Here is a 12,464-nt window from a genome sequence, read left to right on the forward strand (position 1 = left end):
TGCACTGTCGCAAGCACTCAGCGTCGACAATGTTTCAGCATAAGTTCTCACACTGAGATAGAAACACATACTGAATTTCGCACTACGTGAGTACCTCTATGCGATATATTCTGTCTTCTTGCTCTTTTGCTCACTTGGTTTCGGCTCAATGTGACCGAAACCTGTCAGTGACAGTCATTTTTTAAAATTATTGTCAATTTTTTGTTTCGGCAGGGGAAGCTATATGAAAAAACCTATTTTAATCCACCTAGCGGTGCAATTGTGCCTTTCTCAATCATGAACACGTGAATGTTTGCGTTGTTTATATTCATTAAAAGCTTTCAAATGAATATATTACATTTTATTATTATACATGACATGACAAATATACAAGAAAAAATCACTATTCGATTTCTAAAATTTTGTAAAAGAAAAAACAGCTACATTAATATTTAATTGAAAAACCTATTTTAATCCACCTAGCGGTGCAATTGTGCCTTTCTCAATCATGAACACGTGGATGTTTGCGTTGTTTATATTCATTAAAAGCTTTCAAATGAATATATTACATTTTATTATTATACATGACATGATAAATATACAAGAAAAAATCACTATTCGAGTTCTAAAATTTTGTAAAAGAAAAAACAGCTACATTAATATTAAATTGAAAACCTATTTTAATCCACCTAGCGGTGCAATTGTGCCTTTCTCAATCATGAACACGTGAATGTTTGCGTTGTTTATATTCATTAAAAGCTTTCAAATGAATATATTACATTTTATTATTATACATGACATGACAAATATACAAGAAAAAATCACTATTCGATTTCTAAAATTTTGTAAAAGAAAAAACAGCTACATTAATATTAAATTGAAAAACCTATTTTAATCCACCTAGCGGTGCAATTGTGCCTTTCTCAATCATGAACACGTGGATGTTTGCGTTGTTTATATTCATTAAAAGCTTTCAAATGAATATATTACATTTTATTATTATACATGACATGACAAATATACAAGAAAAAATCACTATTCGAGTTCTAAAATTTTGTAAAAGAAAAAACAGCTACATTAATATTAAATTGAAAACCTATTTTAATCCACCTAGCGGTGCAATTGTGCCTTTCTCAATCATGAACACGTGAATGTTTGCGTTGTTTATATTCATTAAAAGCTTTCAAATGAATATATTACATTTTATTATTATACATGACATGACAAATATACAAGAAAAAATCACTATTCGAGTTCTAAAATTTTGTAAAAGAAAAAACAGCTACATTAATATTAAATTGAAAAACCTATTTTAATCCACCTAGCGGTGCAATTGTGCCTTTCTCAATCATGAACACGTGAATGTTTGCGTTGTTTATATTCATTAAAAGCTTTCAAATAAATATATTACATTTTATTATTATACATGACATGACAAATATACAAGAAAAAATCACTATTCGATTTCTACAATTTTGTAAAAGAAAAAACAGCTACATTAATATTAAATTGAAAAAAGGTGCGAAATCGGCAGTCCCAAAAAGTCGATTTTCATAAAAAAAAAATTTTCGAGATAACATAAAATCTCGACGTTTCATGCATTTTAAAGATATTTGGCATCAAAAACGAATTTGATTTCTGAAATTTCATGGGGTCCCCCCTTTGAAAAAAAATTTAGTTCCGGCTTATATGGGAATTTCATATGTGACCGGATGGATTAGTCTATATTTCCGGACGCATCCAAGCGATCCGTACGAAATTTTATAGACATCTGTGGGGATACTATAGCTATGATTTGGGACAGTGTTTGTGAAAATCGGCTTAACCATTTCCGGGAAACTGATGTGAGTACGTCAATTTTGAAAGATGGCCGCTTTTCCCGGGCACTTCCGGAACCGTCTATGGTGGTCAATGTAGTCAACGAAAGTTTGGTTGGCCGTCGATGACCTAGAACAGCAAATTTAAGTTGTTTGAGAGACATTTTAGCGAAATTTTTACCTTTTTTGCTTTCATCGGAGTATCGGTTTGAATCGCAATTTGCTATGTGATCGCACGCCACAACCTGTAACTCCGGAACCGGAAGTCAGATCGGGATGAAATTAAATAACCATTTACGAAGGCGCAACACCTTTCATTTGAGACCAAGTTTGGTTGAATCGGTCTAGCCATCTCCGGGAAACCGATGTGACTGTTATTCTGAATTTGGATACTTCCGCCGGGGCTTCCAGAACCGATGATGGTGGCCAATGGGGCCAAAAAGACTTTGAATGGATGTTAGTGACCTAATACTACAAATCGAAGCAATTGTGGTCATATTTTGGAAAAATTTTCACCTTTATACATTCATTGCAGAATTTATTAAAATCGACATTTTCTGCGTGATCGTGCTTACCACCCTGTAATTCCGGAACCGGAAGTCGGATCCATCAGAAATTCAATAGCAGCCTATGGGAACGTTGTATCTTTCATTTGAGACTAAGTTTGTCAAAATCGGTTCAGCCAGCTCTGAGAAAAATGAGTGACATTTTTGGTCACATACACACACAGACGCACATACACACACATACATACATACACACAAGCATACACACGCTCAGACATTTGCCGAACTCGACGAACTGAATCGAATGGTATATGCCACTCGGCCCTCCGGGCCTCCGTTAAAAAGTCGGTTTTCAGAGCAATTGCAATACCTTTCTATTGAGAAAGGCAAAAATTTTACCTTTTTACATTCATCGCAGAATTCGTTAGAATCGAGATTTGCTGCGTGATCGTACGTATCACCCTGTAATTCAGGAACCAGAACTCGGATCCACACAAAATTCAACAGCAGCTGATGGACCTTCCATTTAAAATCAAGTTTGTCAAAATCGGTTCAGAAAATTCCGAGAAACCGATGTGAACAAATCAACAAATTTTGTTTTGTAACCATACTCTTCAACTCGTAATCCGGAACAAGATGTCGGTTGAAAATGAAATTCAATAGCAACCTATGAGAATAGTATACCTTTCATTTGAATCTTAGTTTCTAAAAATCGGTTCAACCATCTCCGAGAAACCGATGTGGACATTTTGTTAACAAATCCGCACATACACACACATACATACATACATACATACATACATACATACATACATACATACATACATACATACATACATACATACATACATACATGCACACATACATACGCACATACAAACACACATACATACACACAGATATTTTGCGATCTCGGCGAACTGAGTCGAATGTTATATGAGACTCGGCCCTCCGGGCTTCGGTTAGGAAGTCGGTTTTTGGAGCAATTGCATAACCTTTCTATATGAGAAAGGCAAAAGAATAGTATTTAATTACCTTAATCAGCATGAGTTCAATGTTATCTTCATGTAATTATATTTTGAAATGTTGGTGGAATGGGTTTGAAATGGGAAATGGGGAGTTAGTAGAGTGAGAGTGGAGGACGCGTCAGAAATCCTTCATCTTATTTCGGTATACGGGGTGGATGAAGGAAATGCGGGCGTGAGGGTGGTCCAAGGGGAGGGGAGTGATGAAGGAGGGAGGTGTAAGGGCAAGGCGGGGGTAGGAGGGGCGGCGACGTAATACTCAACTGCCTTTTTCTTCCCTTCCATTTGAGACTTGGTTTGAGAAAATCGGCTCAGTCATCACCGAAGAACCGATGTGACTTTAATTGTGGAATATGCCCGGAATTCCGGACTTCCGGAATCGTCGATAGTGGACAATATATTCAAAGAATGTTTGATTGGCAATCAGTGATCTAGATCTGCGATTAGAAGTAATTTGGTGACCATTTCAATAGTTTTTAGCCTCTGAGGTATTACGATTGTACCGATTTATATGGGAAATTCCAGTGTATCCTTACTAACACCCCTGTAACTCCGGAAGCAAGAGTCAGAACAGAATGAAATTCAGCAGCAGTCAATGGCATTACTGTATCTTTCATTTGAAATCAAGTTTGTAAAAATCGGTAGAGAATTCGTTGGGGAATGGGTGTGATATTAGCTTAGGAACTTGGCGGGTTCCCCGGGGGCGTCATGAACCGTCATAGGTGGCCAATGTGGTCAAAGCTGCTTTGATTGATCATTAGTGATCCAGACCCGCAAACTAGAGTAATGTTACATCAATTTTAATATGTTTTACATCATTTGAACATCATGGTGGTACCAGTTTATATGGGAATTTGCTGTGTGACCGCACTCTTCAACCCGTAACTCCGGAACCGGAAGTCGGATCAACTAAAAATTCAATAGCAGCTAATGGGAGCGTTATACCTTTCAGATGAAACTAAGTTTGCGAAAATCGGTTCAGCCATCTCTGAGAAAATTGTGTGAGTTTAAATGACACACACACATACACACACATACATACACACACACACAGACATTTGCCGATCTCGACGAACTGAATCGAATGGTGTATGACACTCGGCCCTCCGGGCCTCGGTTAAAAAGTCGATTTTTACAGTGATTGCATAGCCTTTCTTTATATGAGAAAGGCAAAAACCATATGCTCGATGCGGTTCATGAATTCAAATGTAATTCAGAAATTGGTTTGGTTGCTTAAAGGTAACTTAAAGGTTTGAAGAAAACCATAATACAATTGAGGCCACTGGTTAATTATGAATGGAAATTAAACAGTGTCCATGTATAACGGCATGATGGAAACTTGTTAAAGTTTAGATACGATCTATTTACACGTATCCTTTATTGATGAGTGATGAGCATGACTATAGTTCTTGATGAGTTGCTATAACCGTTTATTTTCGTGCAGATTTCCACTCTCACGATACAAATATTGTTGAACTAATCTTTAACGGACTGTTTATTTTTAAAACAACACCGTACTGTGAGAATATTGCAGCCTATAGCTTCTTACCAGTGGTCATAAACTAGAGAAAAACCCCGCACCCGACCAAGCCACGTGAAAAATATCATGAACTGCAATTCCCCAGTACAATGCATACTGCCTGAAATCGCATATTTGTCATTTATTCTATGAAATCCCATACATAGGCCTGACATTCAATTATAGGAATATGAATGAAAATATAGGTCAGCAGGTCAGTAGGCTTTATTCTGGTTACACAGAGCTTAGGGAAGGCAGCATATTACCCCACATCATCCACCTACCCTCTCACCTAGTAATTGCTAGAACGAGTGGATTCTACATTATGTATTTCCAATCGCAATAGGCAGGGCTAGAAAAAACGAAAAATCGAAACAAATGGTACAGTTCGTATGTTCGAATCGTATTATTCAAAATTCAACAAAATAGCTCTTAAGAATAGTTCCAGTGAACCAGATCAGGAAACAATATACAATGCAGTAAATTAAGTAGCATATGCGTATAATTTAAGTTCAAATTTAAGTATACCGTTTTTCAACTTTCAGGACAGCGCAGAAGGAAAACAAGCATTGGCTGCTGGTTGAATTAGATAATGTAAATCAGTAAATAGCAATAGCGTGCGTTCATTTAGTTCATTGCTTTTATTTTGTGACTTCAAACCCAATACATAACAAGCTTATAAATAGGGTGAATATGTACATATATACATATAAATACATCCAAAACCAGTGATAATTAAATACTTCAAAAACTTACAACTATGGAAATTATGTGCATATATACATTTAGAGATATAGTGGATGTAGCAGTTGTTAACATGCCGTGCTATGGATATGTCATAGAAAAATTATTTCGCGTTAAAACTCTTCCAGTCGTAAAGTGTCGGAAGGACTTTTTCGAATAACTCTTTGTGTTGAGTTTGACAAGTAATATATCTTCCAATACATCCTCAGATATTCCAGTTCGCAAATCCGATAAAACCAAGCCTAATGCACTGAAGGAGCGTTCTACTGATATTTGGCTCGCCGGTGTAGCTAGAACTACCATCGCTACTGCATACAGTTGAGGATGGGAGGCTTTGCGAGCGATCCAATGGTTCCACACATTATAATCATGTGGCTGGCGGGGTTCTATCTCGAGCATTTTAAGTTGTTGAAGCAAGGGTGATGTAGTGTTTGATGAAGAAGCACTTAATGATCCGCCAAACAATTTGGTTAGAAATTCATCCTTATCGGAGTCCTTGTTTTTCGCTTCACTATCGTTGACAATCGACGAGAATACCGATGGTCGTAAATACTGTATCCGGTTCCAAACACTTATTATATACTGCTATAATGGAAAGTTATGTGTTCATATTCTGAGCAGATACAAGGAAGTTGCTACCAGGCTAACTAAAACTTGGTTGTTACCTGCACGTTATTTTTTTCCTCTGGCGTAAACACTAGTGAATGTAGGAAATTAAAGCGGGGATCCAAATATAGAGCCGACTTAAACGCCATGTTCTCTTTTAAAACGGCAATACGGCGATTAAGGGATTCCTGCAATGGCGCAGAGAATCTGTTGTCGGTAACTTACACAAAGTTCGTATAACAACCTCATTGGCCATTTGGTACTGGGCGTTGATCCCAAGAATATGCCGATTGGGCATTGATGCTGAATCGATTTTCAGTGAAATCAACGATTTGCCATTTCCTCTCTCAACTTTTCGATTATCCTCACTGATGCGGCATGTACGTGTGTTTTAGTGTTATTTCTTGTTATTTTAATGTTGACTGCATCTGAAATGGGGTCCAACAACATCCGGACACCTTCCCAATCGAAGCACCGCATCGGTAGATTATGGATAACGATTAGCTTTAAACAAGCTTCGGTGAAATTCTGTGCATCAATTGCCACCGACCGTTTCGCAATTTTCAACATTATTTTCGTTTTTCTCATCACGAGGCCCACTTCCAAAAGTTTTTTCGAGCCAATCAAAAATTTGGGCACTAGAGGGTTAAATTTACATTTGTGGTCATTCAAAAGCACATCGTAACGTTTTAGGGTGTTCAGTGTTTGCCTAACTGCATTATCATGTTCCTCCTCGGTGGATCCAAAAATCATGATATCATCGATAAACACCACCGTATTTGGAAGTCAGCAAGAATGCTCTCCATCAAATTTTGGAACAGCTCCGGTGCACAATTAACCCCGAAAAGCAGTCTTTTATATCGAAACAATCCCCAGTTGGTTATGAACGTGGTTACATCTCGACAATCATCTGTCAGCTCGACTTGGTGGAAAGCTTGTTTTATGTCTAATGTTTCAAAGCTAGTATTGCTTGTGGTACAAAAACTCGATTCGAACCGTACTGTGCACTTAACATTCTACTAATAAATTTATCTCATAGACTGGTTAGTTCGACTGGCCTGTCTATGAGAGTACTATCGCTATAACTTCAAATACATGTACTTTGACAGCTCGCAGTTTTCAGTAGCAGGTTGATTACTCTCACTTTTCAAGTGCGGTGTGTTCATTCACTAGATATTTCTTCTAATATAGTCTGCTGGCTGTATCAATTTCAGACTGTGAACTTTAGAATATATAACACATACAGTACTTTTCTTACAGCTGATAGATTTGCTCCGAGTTCGTCGTAATTTGGAGGACAAGGATAGCGTATACTCGAATTAGTCACGAAATTTTCAATAAATTAAGTACTTATGTTTAGAAATTCACTTTATTTGTATGGCTCCAAATTGATCATTCCGCGAAGTCTTCGAAAAAGGATGCTGGAATTAGCTCGTAAAGACATCCAGGGCAATCATTGATGAAACGACGACTACGGGAGAGATGTTGGTGGCCTGGTATAGACCAAGCAGCGATTGACATCTGCGAAGCCTGCGAGGGATGCCGCCTAGTACAAGTTCCAGACCCACCGGAACCGATGATGCGACGGCCTTTGCCAGATCGACCGTGGGTTGATATTGCTATCGACTTCCTCGGGCCTTTGCCATCGGTAGAATACGTGTTGATCGTGATAGACTATTATACCAAGAACAGTAACATTGGATTATGCCAAGCAATTCGTCTCTTGTGAGCTTGAGGAATTTTGCAGAACGAACGGTATCCATTTAAACCATACTATACCCTATTGGCCACAGGCTAACGGAGAAGTCGAGCGTCAGAACTGTTAACTCTTGAAGCGTATGAAGATTGCCAATGCTCTATACAATGATTGGAAAGCTGGGCTTAACGACTATTTGGAATACTCCGCACTCAACCACGGGAAAAGCACCAAGCGAACTCCTACTAAATAGGAAATTGCGATCCAAATTACCCTATCTGGACGATCTTGAAACAATACCACCCAGTTCAGATTTCAGAGACCGCGATCAGGTAAACAAAATGCTCGGAAAGCAGTAGGAGGATAGAAATCGAAGAGCGAAGCCAAGTGATCTATCTGTCGGTGATACCGTGCTTATTAAGAACCTTTGCCCAGCAAACAAACTGTCTACAAATTTCCTCAGGGAGAAATTCACTGTTATAGACAGAAAAGGGCCCAACGTTAAGGTCCAATCCAACGATACTGGAAAAGTATATGACCGTTATACATCACAACTAACAGCTGTTAATGATCCAGTGACCGTTGATTCCGGTGGAGATGAGGATCCTAAGTCACCGTTAACTACTGACGTCAATAACAACCAGCATTCACCAGACTTGTCGAGTACACTCCCGGACTCGAACCAGGATACAGGTAACCCGTTGCGACCAGCTACTATTCTCAGGCGGTCTGGTAGACCACCGAAGCCCAAGGCAATATTCAGCCCGCACAGATAAGTATAATTTTATCGAAGGGAAAAGGGGATGTGGTATTATAGCTTATACAAATAAAGGCGAGAAATCTTTTCCTTATATGTGTGTATACAGTGCACTATGGTCCCAAAGCTGTATTTAGGAAGACAAAACTGTTTGCGCCAAAACCGTTGGTTTTAGATATATAGTATCTTAGGCAAACTTTCTTAGATCTTTCTTACCGATTTTTTTATATTAGTTGAATTAGGGTGGTCCTTGTGGTTAGGGTGTTCAAAGTATCAACTTCTTAGATATGTAAAATTCAGCTACATAACGTTCTACAAAGTTATAAATCAATCAAATTGAAGCAACTTTTCTTAAGAAACTATGTGGCTATCTCTAATGGTTCATGTGCTATGATTTTTGCAATATTTAAGGTAGGGTGGCTCTTTAAAAATTGGTTTTCTATTAATATCTTTTTATGTGTTAATTTCTCGCTAATACTTTGTTCTAGAGGTTTTTAGATCTTTGCAAATACACATTTTTGCCGAAGCAATGAAGTTTCTATCTCTTTTGTTTGCATAGTTACAGGCGATTTTCAAAGAAAAAATGGTTTTTTCAAAGCTATATATCTTCCAACATTGCGAATGGATTTTCAATCTTTTAGTTTCATTTGAATGATTGAAACATTTGTAGTTTTTGGTGAAAAAACTGCGAGAGCGTTATTTCTGTAAAATAAATAATTTTTGAAATTGGTGTATTGTTCAACAAAAATCGTTCATAACTTTTCAAATAGACGAGATAATAACTTTGTTACTTCAGCAAAAATCTTCGCTGTGCAAAGTTCTAAAAGTGCTGCAAACAAAGTATTTACGATAAATCAATGTATGAAGTGACAAATGGAAAATAGTGATTTTAAGAGGTCACGTTTTCATCGCTCAATCTCTTATAGCAAAATCAAAGGACCACCCTAATATCTAAATATCTATATATCTAAAACCAACGGTTTTGGCGCAAACAGTTTTGTCTTCCAAAATACAGCTTTGGGACCATAGTACAGTGTGGTTCACTGTGCTCTTGGTGAGAAGAGATAAGTCAGTCCACTTACGTACGTCGTCGAGGTCAGTTGACTAAAGTACAGTCCGCGTCCAGAGTCTCAGCCTGGGAACCACATGTGTTACCCAAGTTTAATGTGTGCTAATTATTTACTTTAACAGAATTTCTCAATAAAACTGATTAAAAACTCCCATAAGAAATACATTGCGACGAATCGTGAGCCGAATAGTGCTACGAATCTTGCTGCGACGAAAAATAATCGTCGCGTCTCCTTTGGAAAAGCACGGACAATATTATATGTTAAACTTCCTTTAGTATTTAATCTATCATATGTTTCACGGTGTTCTTCGTCCGTTGTTTGTAATTTTCTTCCGTCTATGTTGTACCCATTTTTCGATTATCTTCCCTAAAAAAAAATCCCGTATTTGTGGATTCAACGACCTTGTCAATGATCTCTTGTTTTTGTCAGTCTTTTTCATTCGGTCCATTATAGTCGCGAGAAAGGTTATGGTTACCCTGTTAGTGGGATATACTTTATGCAGGGATAATAGTACTTTTCCTATCATAATCTATGCTATGGTAAATGTTTTATATGACTGTCGTAAGCATCCATCGGAAGTAGGTTTGTCTAACGCAGCATTCTTTTCCTTGGTGACTCGTGTTGAACTACCGATACGGTGTTTATTCTATAGAATGTATGATGTTTATTCCGTCGGTGCTACCTTGCACTTAATTTGTTTATGTCAATTCGGTTAGTTTACTGTACTATTGTAAGGTAAAGTTCGTATATTCACCATATTACGGATAGTGCTCTGTCAATTCCTTGATTAATTGCTTTCAAATTAGTGACATGAAGAACCTAACGCGCACACTAGGGTGACGATGATTTTTATGAAAATTTTTTTTCGCAACTTACACCCCCTTAGCGTCGTTCCGAATCATGAAAAAATGACAATGTCCTAATTTGAGTGAAATCGGTTAACCCTAACCCCTACCCCAAAGAGCTTAAAGTTTGTATGGGATTTTTGGCCAAAATGTATGGGGAAACACTCGCAGTTCACAAAATCGCCGCTGGAGATCGCGATCACGGACCTAGGAAGGAGTTAAGCTTTTGATGATATACCGAACAAGTTTGTCAAAGAGTGCAAGACAATCCAACCAACCGTTAAAGAGTTATTTACGTTTAAAGTTGGATACTGCTGCTTAACATTCGCAAAGGGCGTACTCCGCTTATCTTATGTATGTGAACCAGAGTTTACTATTTTCACATTAGTGAACAGAATAAGGCGACATTTCACCTACTTCGACCAGCAATAAAAAAGCAAACATATGATGAAACATTGTTTGCTCTCCAATTTTTCTCTACAAGACAGCATTGGATCTCATCTTTTCGCGCTATAATATGAGATGATATTTTCGCGCCTAATGTAAAACTGCCGAATAACTAATGGTTTCGCAAAAATTCACAAAAATGAGTAGATACAGATCCTTAGAATGAAAATACTGCAATAATGTGGGGAAATAAATTCTATACTGTAATATATTAATGGTTTTTCTTGAACTTAATTTATCACGAGGCTCGAAGCTGCGAAATTATCACTGCATTGTCAGCAAATTCTCGCAATTTCTTGAAAAATTGGGTCCGTGCTTGGGTCCGTGCCTACTAAGGATGAGAAACCTGTGGGATAAACCGCTTGTTGTGAGAATGAGCGAATATTTTAACCTCTGATGTGAACTACACGTGAAGGTGGGACAAAGTTTGGAAAAGCTCATATATCTCTGAAACAATGAGAGATAGAAAGGTATGATGTTCCACAAAGTTGTTACGGAATAAAAGTACTTTTTGGTTTCACTGGAAAGCTTCAGGATTTCTCCGCAAGGTGGCGGTAGTGAGCCAAACCATTTAAAGGGAATACTCCTATCTGTACAACGGTAAGAGATGCAGCATTTGGACGTTCTACAAAGTTGTAGAGCAGCAAAAATATTTTTTTTTCTCATTTGGAAAATGCAGAATTCTACCACATGGCACAGTGCACTATGGTCCCAAAGCTGTATTTAGGAAGACAAAACTGTTTGCGTCTAAACCGTTAGTTTTAGATGTATAGTATCTTCGGCAAACTTTGTTAGTACTTTCTTGCCGATTTTTTTATATTAGTTGAATTAGGGTGGTCCTTGTGGTTAGGGTGTTCAAAGTATCAACTTCTTTGATATGTAAAATTCAGCTACATAATGTTCTACAAAGTTATAAATCAATCAAATTGAAGCAACTTTCCTTAAGAAACTATGTGGCTATCTCTAATGGTTCATAAGCTATGATTTTTGCAATATTTAAGGTGGGGTGGCTCTTTAAAAATTGGTTTTCTATTAATATCTTTTTATGTGTTAATTTTTCGCTAATACTTTGTTCTAGAGGTTTTTAGAACTTTTGTAAATACACATTTTTGCCGAAGCAATGAAGTTTCTATCTCTTTTGTTTGCATAGTTACAGGCGATTTTCAGAACAAAAATGGTTTTTTTCAAAGCTATATATCTTCCAACATTGCAAATGGATTTTCAATCTTTTAATTTCATTTGAAAGATCTGAACTTTTGTAGTTTTTGGTGAAAAAACTGCGGGAGCGTTATTTCTGTAAAATAAATAATTAATTTTTGAAAATGGTGTATTGTTCAACAAAAATCGTTCATAACTTTTCAAATAGACGAGATAATAACTTTGTTACTTCAGCAAAAATCTTCGCTGTGCAAAGTTCTAAAAGTGCTGCAAACAAAGTATTTACGATAAATCA

Source organism: Topomyia yanbarensis, chromosome 3 (assembly GCF_030247195.1).
Source record: "Topomyia yanbarensis strain Yona2022 chromosome 3, ASM3024719v1, whole genome shotgun sequence".
In the NCBI taxonomy this organism is placed as follows: domain Eukaryota; kingdom Metazoa; phylum Arthropoda; class Insecta; order Diptera; family Culicidae; genus Topomyia; species Topomyia yanbarensis.